We start from the raw sequence: 8,123 nt of genomic DNA on the forward strand, positions 1-8,123 counted from the left end.
TCAAGAGGAAAGACGACCAAAGTTTTAACTAGATGTAAAGGAGAGTCCACTTGAATGGCATCTATCTTAATATCTCTCAAGGCAAATATGCATCATTGTAATAAATGCCCAATCGATTCTTCCTATACTCCACACAAGGGACATTCCTAGTGTTCCATATTCAAGATGTTGGAATCAAATCAATTCCAATACGCCAAAGCATCATTTTGTATTTCTCATGCATGTTCGTTCTCAACAATTCAGTCCACATTGATTTAGCAGCTTGATTAGAACTGGAGGCTTTGCTCCGACCAATAGGCCAACTTGAGTAGACTGAGAAGCTTCCATTACGATTTGATGTACAACAACATTTATCTGGCCTTGGGAATAAGGGCAGCAAAGTTTTCTTATTAGCTTCTACCAACTCCACATAAACACAAGGCTAGTCATAGCTAATAGTGAGTGAAGGATTCTGTTTAGTAAAGCTCAAGTTAAGCACCTCCTGCTTAACAGTGACCTCCCTACTTCAGCCAATTCATTGGAAGTTAGCCTGGCAGACAATTCCACTTACATGCTGTGTTTGCCCCATCTATGAAGTTCAGCACCTCCTGCTCAAGTAAAGCTCAAGTTCGATTTGACTCTATCAATTCTCTCCACTGAAGACTAGGATGCTTGATTGTAGACAAATGAGAGATGAAATGCAGTTTTAATCATGCCGTGGTTTCTAAGATTTTTTTTTTTTTAATGATGGGAAGGGGGTTTCTGGAGGAAGTTAATGAGTTGTTGTTTTTGTTTTTCGTGGTGTGGTTTGGGTTTGGGACCTTTGGGTATTGTGATATAATTTCAGCAAAGTAATAGTAGGTGTCAAAGGCAACGGAGCCAATTTTATACCGGATGCTATTTTGTTTTCGATTGATATTGGTACAATTTCGGGATTATATACTTAATTATATATATATATATATATATATATATATATATATTATTTTATTATACTGTTGAAACATCAATATCAACCAATACACTCGAAAATATTTAGTGCAACAAACACACACATGAGAGAGGGAAAGAGGCTCAAACACAAAGGCACACCATGACTTTTGAGTAGAGTTGTGGTGTGCCTTTGTGTTAGAACCCCTTTCTCTCTCCCTTGTGTGTGTATGTTTTAAAAAAAAAAAAAAAAAATCTTCAGTGCAACCCAATATTTTATCCAATACATTTATGAGGAGTATCGGTACTAGTGCAATGGCTAGCATGGTACATACCGTTAATATATTGGTATAGTATTGACTTAGTCAAAAAATCTCTTCTTGTCAATTTTCCTATTTTTAAAATAAATAAATATAAATTCTAGGAGTTTTATGACCTCAGGCAAGGGAGCAATGCTGGTGCCACAACTTGTGCCACAACTCGCCCATATGGCGAGTTATAGTTGGTGGAGGGGTGTCTCCACATGGATCCACCATCACCTCTCCATCAACTACAACTCGCCATATAGACGAGTTGTGACATAATTTGTAATACTAGAATTATCTCAGAGAATGACGTGCATTAAACCTTTCATATGATTAAATCTTATTTCTTATCCTAGGAAGGCTCTAGAAAAATTCCATGAGAAAACAATAATGAGAATGTTCAAATCAACACTCTGCCATCTAGTCAGAGTGAAGATCAACAGGAGGGAAGACATGAGAGATTTCATTTGTTCTTAAATTGAATATCAATGCCACTTTCAGTCTGGTCAAGTATCTATTTCTTATTGTTAATTTCACATTGGTAGTCTTGCGAGTAGGTACAATTGTACAGTTTCATAATAGGGAAAGTGCAACCTTAATTGGTTGGTGAAAGGCTAAGTAGAGTCCTCTCCATGGTTGGAGGAACCATGCGAATGAAAGTGGTCACCATTCACCAATTACTATATGCAAAGGGGTCGTCCTCCCAAATAAAATTATAAAGGTTATGCTCGGGACCATAACTTAAATAACAGTTTTCAGTTTTTAAACAACATTACTAATATTTTTATACATTTTTTCACCCATACGTATTTTTTAAAAATACAAATAATATTACTAGATCAACGTTACCGACAGACTTAAAAGCTTTTGTATGTCACTGACGCAGTGACTCACTCGAAAAACTCACCTTCTCCCATTTGCACTTTTGTGGCGTACATCCTTTTACTATTAGTTTTTGAGCAAAGTGCTATATGGCACTATTGTCATGGGTGTACTGCCAATTATCAAGAAGGTTATCTCATCTTTTTATTTATTTATTTATTTTATTTTAATTAATTAATTTTTTTTCTTTATCTTAAAAAAAAAAAATCCATTTTACAATACCACAACACCATTTTATTATTTTTTAAACGAAGTTCTATGAGGCATGGATGTACTGCCAATTATAAAGAAAGCTATATACATGGATTTTTAATAAGTGGAAATAAAATTTCGAAACTTAGGGTTATACATAAGAAAGATCAAAGATGGGACATTGTACAAATTATTGAAATAAATTAACGCATATATAAAATTTTAAATTTTTTAAAAGATATAATGTCAACTTTTTAATGCTTGGATATAGATTTTTTTTTTCTCAATGTACTCTTAAGTAATCAAACTATTTATTCAAATCTCTTATATATGTCCTATCATAAAAAAATCTCTTATATATGGATTACTTTTCAAAGTTATTTAGTTCATAAATATATAGTAATTATTTTATTAATATATTTTAATTGACACAAAACATGAAATATAAATTGCAATTTATATTTACGTTTTATTTTGTGTGATAATTAATTTTTTTTAGCTTATTTATTTTATTATTTATATCAATAAAAGTTTTTAAAATCAATTTTATATTCGATTTCGTCTTTTAAGATTGTCTCCTTTAATTTGTCACTAATCATTTCAATGTTGGGTAATTATTAGCTACTTTCAGAATATGGTGATATGGTGTTTTATTCACTCACATTTGTGGTGGATCCAGAGCCAGCTTAACCAATTTTGGGCCTTAAAGCGAAAACTTTAAGCTAGTCTTTTCTCATCTTATATTTAAATATTAATTAAGTAATAATTATTATTATTTTTTTGTTGCGTTTTCTTTAATGCTAGTAACAAATTTATCCATACTTCATTTTTGAGATTTAATTTGTTTTTCAATTTTATCTCTCTCTTTTTTATATCCAGATGGATATTTTCTAGTAGGCATTTGTAATTAAAAAAAAAAAATTTTTTTTTTTTATACAAGATAGAATTCTACTATAGCCTAATCTAAGTGTATATGTATGTGAAAACTCCAGCCTGGAGACTTGAACCTCAGCTATTGCCTCCCACACTCCACAAACACTTGTACTTGTGGAGTGACTATCGCACCAAGGGTGTGTGGTGGTATATATTGTTCTTTATATCTAGATGGATATTTTCTAGTAGACATTCATAATTAAAAAAAAAAAAGACTAAATAAAGCACGATTTATAATATAAAATTATAATTTAATTAAAATAATATAAAATTTAAAGTATATAATCGTAGAACCTGATTAATCAAAAGCATGATTTTGCAACTTTACTAAATGAATATATCTAAAAAGATTATTTATCACATAACTCAGTAAATTAATATTGATACCAAACAAAATTATAGATTCATATTTTCATTATATTAACTATTATACAGATATTTAGCTTTGATAAATTTATTTATTATTAAAAAAAGTAGAATAACTTATGAAAAATATATCAAAAATACAAAAACAAACTATTTAAAATAAAAGAATTGGGTCAATATTAACATAAAATAAGAAAGGAAAACTTTTTTGAGAAACAAACATACCCACACAAGAGAGAAGAAAATGATTCTAACACAAAGACATATCATAATTTCATTAAGAAATTGTAATAACTTTTAAGGGAAGGCGAGACAAGTTATACTATTAAAAAAAAATAAATAAATAAAAAGAAAAAGGAAAACTGATATAACAAACTAACAAAACTGGGTCAATGTGATATAACATCAGCCCACGTATGGCTAAGAGCTAATAGGTGTAGTGCTATCAAATAATTACTACAGAGGCTAAATTGTAAACGTGTGTCTGTTTGTGCATTTAGGACATTATGTTGGCTTATACATCTTTATTATTATATTAATTTTTATATTTTATGTAGTAAAATTTATAATAATTTTAATATATAATTTTTTTTTGTGTTTTATTTGATAAAAATTTATTCTTATTTATTGACAAATGTTTATAGGTTGTATTGGTTAAAATTTGGGACATTCTAACACTTTAGGGCCTTAAGTGATTGCCTAAGTCGCCTAATGGATTGAATTGGCTCTAGATGGATCCTGATGATGCACGGATTGTATTGTCAATATGTTTCTCCTTCGGACTGAATGGAAGAGTTATGTTTCTTGCTAAGAACAAAGAGATGGATAACAAGTAACACCGAGGTGATACTTGCTAAGGACCTTCTAATGCTTAAGTTAGATAATCTTTCTTAAAAAATCTAGTTATGTATTTTAGCTGAGATTGTGTACCTTTTCCTCTTTTTGATTCTAGCCTTTTATAGGCTTGCTCCATATAAAATTATAAATGCTGACAACTACCCTTGCATTTCTGGAGTTATCACTCCATTGTAATCTGCTAATGGCTATTGAAGGCTCATTAAGGCATTTGTAACGCTCTTATGGCCGTTGCTCAATCGTTAGTTACAATTGCGTTATTGCTAAGCATAAATGTAGTTGACATCTTACACAAATATTGGACGGCCATTGATGTTGCACTCATCCTACTAGATGAATATATGGTAGGATTTACTATGGATATAAGAGAAAGAAGTATTACGTTACTATACTACATAAGTATCCAATAATTTTTCTAGAACGTACCTTTATTTTATTGTTTTTGACTAACTGAATAAGCTTTTATTGCTAACCAAAGAGAGCCATACAAAGAATTAGCTAGCCACACCATCGCATACTCTAGGTGTGATGGTCACTTCACAAGTATAAGTGCTTGTGGGGTGTGGGGGAAATGACCGAAATTCAAATCTCCAAGAGGGAGCTTCACACACACACACACACACACACACATATATATATAGATTAGACTAGAGTAGAATTTCTATCTTGTATCAAAAAGAAAAGAAAAGAATTAGCTAGCCACTCTAATGGCCTGTTTGGATGTTTAAAAAAGGAGGGGGAGTAGAGTAGAGGGAAGATGAGTAATTCAATTACCTTGTTTGGGAGTTTTTTAAGGAAGGAGGGGGAGGGGTTTGAAGGGGTTTGAAGGGGTTTCAACTACCTCCAACCCCCTCATTTTTAATTCCCCCAAATTGGAGAGATTTAGAGGGAGAGTAAAGCACATAAAATTATTAATAAAGTAAATTACCTAATTTACCCTTATTATATTTATAAAATTACAATGTTAAAAACAAGGGAAAGGGCTAATTACTCCCTTTCCCCTTACTAATTATAAAAACATCCAAACAATGTGGAGGGTAATCATTCTCCTCTACTCTCCTCCCCACTACTCCCCTCCCCTCTACTCTCCTCTACTCTCCTCCCTCTCTAAACTCCCAAACAGGCCATAAGGCTGGGGGTAATTATTGAGTACTCTCGGAATACCATCAATGTGTAGTCGCTCCTCTCATATAACTGTGGATTCTACTAATTAAATTTAGAGAGATACTACGTCCACAACATTTTTACAATATTTTTACAACAAATCACAGGTGGTTAGTTGTTATTGATTCAAATTTGAACATAACACTAAAATTACTTTTTTATCCCAATAATAACAACCAGTAACAACCTGCCACTTAGGATTTGTTGTGAAAATGTTATGGACATATCATTTTTCTTAAAGTTTTGGTAGGACCCACAATTCATGTGAAATGAGGAAGTATGTATTTATGGTACGCTCGGAGTATTCAATAATTTTTCCATAGCTCCCCAACAAATGAAATTTATGATATCCCTTTATTGATTTCTAAAAGGCATTTATGGTGTGTATTGCACTTGAACTATCATGAGAAATAATGGTCACACTCCATTGTAATCTGCTAATGACTATTGATTATTGAAGGCTCATTAAGGCATTTGTAACGCTCTTATGGCCGTTGTTCATCTGTTGGTTACAATTGAGTTATTGCTAAACATAAATGCAGTTGACATCGAACACAAAAATTAGACGGCCATTAATGTTGTACTCATCCTACTAGATGAATTTATGGTAAGATTTACCATAAGAGAAGGAAGTATCAAGTCACTATATCACATAAGTACCCAATAATTTTCCTTCAATGTCCCTTTATTGTTTTTGACTAACTGAATAAGATTTTATTGCTTACCAAAGAGGGGATACAGAGGATTAGCTAGCCACTCTAAGGCTGAGCTTCCTAACAAATGAAATTTATGATGTCTCTTTATTGGTTCTAAAAGACATTTATGGTGTGTATTGCACTTGAACTATTATGAGAAGTAATGGTCATACTTGAGACTAGAGCTCTGATTAAATTGTAGCCTTAGATTACCAAAACAAAAGAAGTCCACATTATTCATTGGGGTAGGTCATGAGCTTTATGAGACGATGGTTGTGATCCACGAATGAAGACTGGCAGGCTGCAGGTCATTTTGGCATTTTGGCTAGAGAGAAATTATATGTGGTCCATGCATGGGAAGATGATGATGGAACCTTAACCACCAGAGCAGCAGACTAAGAGTTTGTGGTTCCCAAGGCATTGTTTCAACACTTAATCTACACCAATCAAGCCTGGTACCTATCAACCACCGCGCTGCTAGCGACCCATTCATGCTTTCTGGTTTAGCTACTCCGTTCTTGGTGGTGTGTGACTCGCGTGGTTGGTTGAGACCATGTGAAATTTCGAACCTACGTACAATATTGTCCCGTCTTACACAGTTACACGTGCTTCTTTTAATCCATGCGTAGCTTATTGAAAATAGATTATTACTAGTATTATTATTATTTGGTTATTAAGGCATGCATATTTTTGGGAATATACTTACAAAGTCAACCATCTTAATTACAAGGAGGAGTACTATAAGGGAGATTCCAATGAAATGCGAGAACAGACCCGTACAAAGTCACAATGAATAATGGCAGAAACTACGTACAGGGAGGAGCTACAAATTTTTATTTGGAGGGCGGATTTGTGTTGGTAATTTATTAATCTATACAAACTTTCATACACATACAAACACATGCATTTATACACATACATAAAAATTAGTATATTTCGTAATGAGTCCTTAAAATTAAATGTTTCATAGAATTAAATTAATCTTTAACCATCTTCCATAGTGAAATCCTTAAAATTTTCTTTTTATAAGTTATCAAATTGTCTACAATTGTGAGTAAAAAAATTTCAATTGAATTAATGAAGTGTTTAAAAATATGAATGATCCAAAATATTAAGAAATACGAGAACACATTTTACCATAAAAAATGAATTTGAGAAACAATACGTTATTAGACAAATTGGACAATTTTTTAAAGAACATTATTGGACCAACTCAAATAATTAGGGGGGGCCAAGTCCCATTTTTGAAGGCTAATTATTAAAATATTAAATATTTCTATATAGTAAAAAGAAAATTTCAAAAATTGGGAGGGGGCCATGGCCCCCCCACCCTAACATGTAGCTCTGCCCTTGACTACGTACAATTAAAGAAGAGAAAAGAAACAATAGAAAGGGAAACCTAGGGAGTCTTTTGGGTAAATATTGCTAAAAATGAAGTTTTTTGTGGTTATAGTCACTGTTCCAAGTTATTTGGGAAAATGAGGAGAGAGAAATTTTAGAATTTTGGCAACACTGTTACCAAAATTCTTTCTGCCTAGCCCCTGCCCGAGTCAGTGAGTGCCCAATGCCGGTGCACGAGTGCCCAAAAGTAAAAAAAAAAAAAAAGTTTTGTGGCAATCCCATTGCTAAAAATGGAGGGAAAAGGTTTTAAAAAAAATGAATTATGGCAATGGGATTGCCAAAATAGGGGGGAAAGAGAAAAAAAAGAAAAGAAAAAAAGAAAATTGTGGCAATGGTATTGTCGAAATAAGGGGGAAAAAGAGAGAGAAAAAAAAGAATTGTGGCAATGTATTGCCGAAATAGGGAAGAAAAAAAAAAAAAA

This window comes from Castanea sativa, chromosome 1 (assembly GCF_040712315.1).
Source record: "Castanea sativa cultivar Marrone di Chiusa Pesio chromosome 1, ASM4071231v1".
NCBI lineage: Eukaryota > Viridiplantae > Streptophyta > Magnoliopsida > Fagales > Fagaceae > Castanea > Castanea sativa.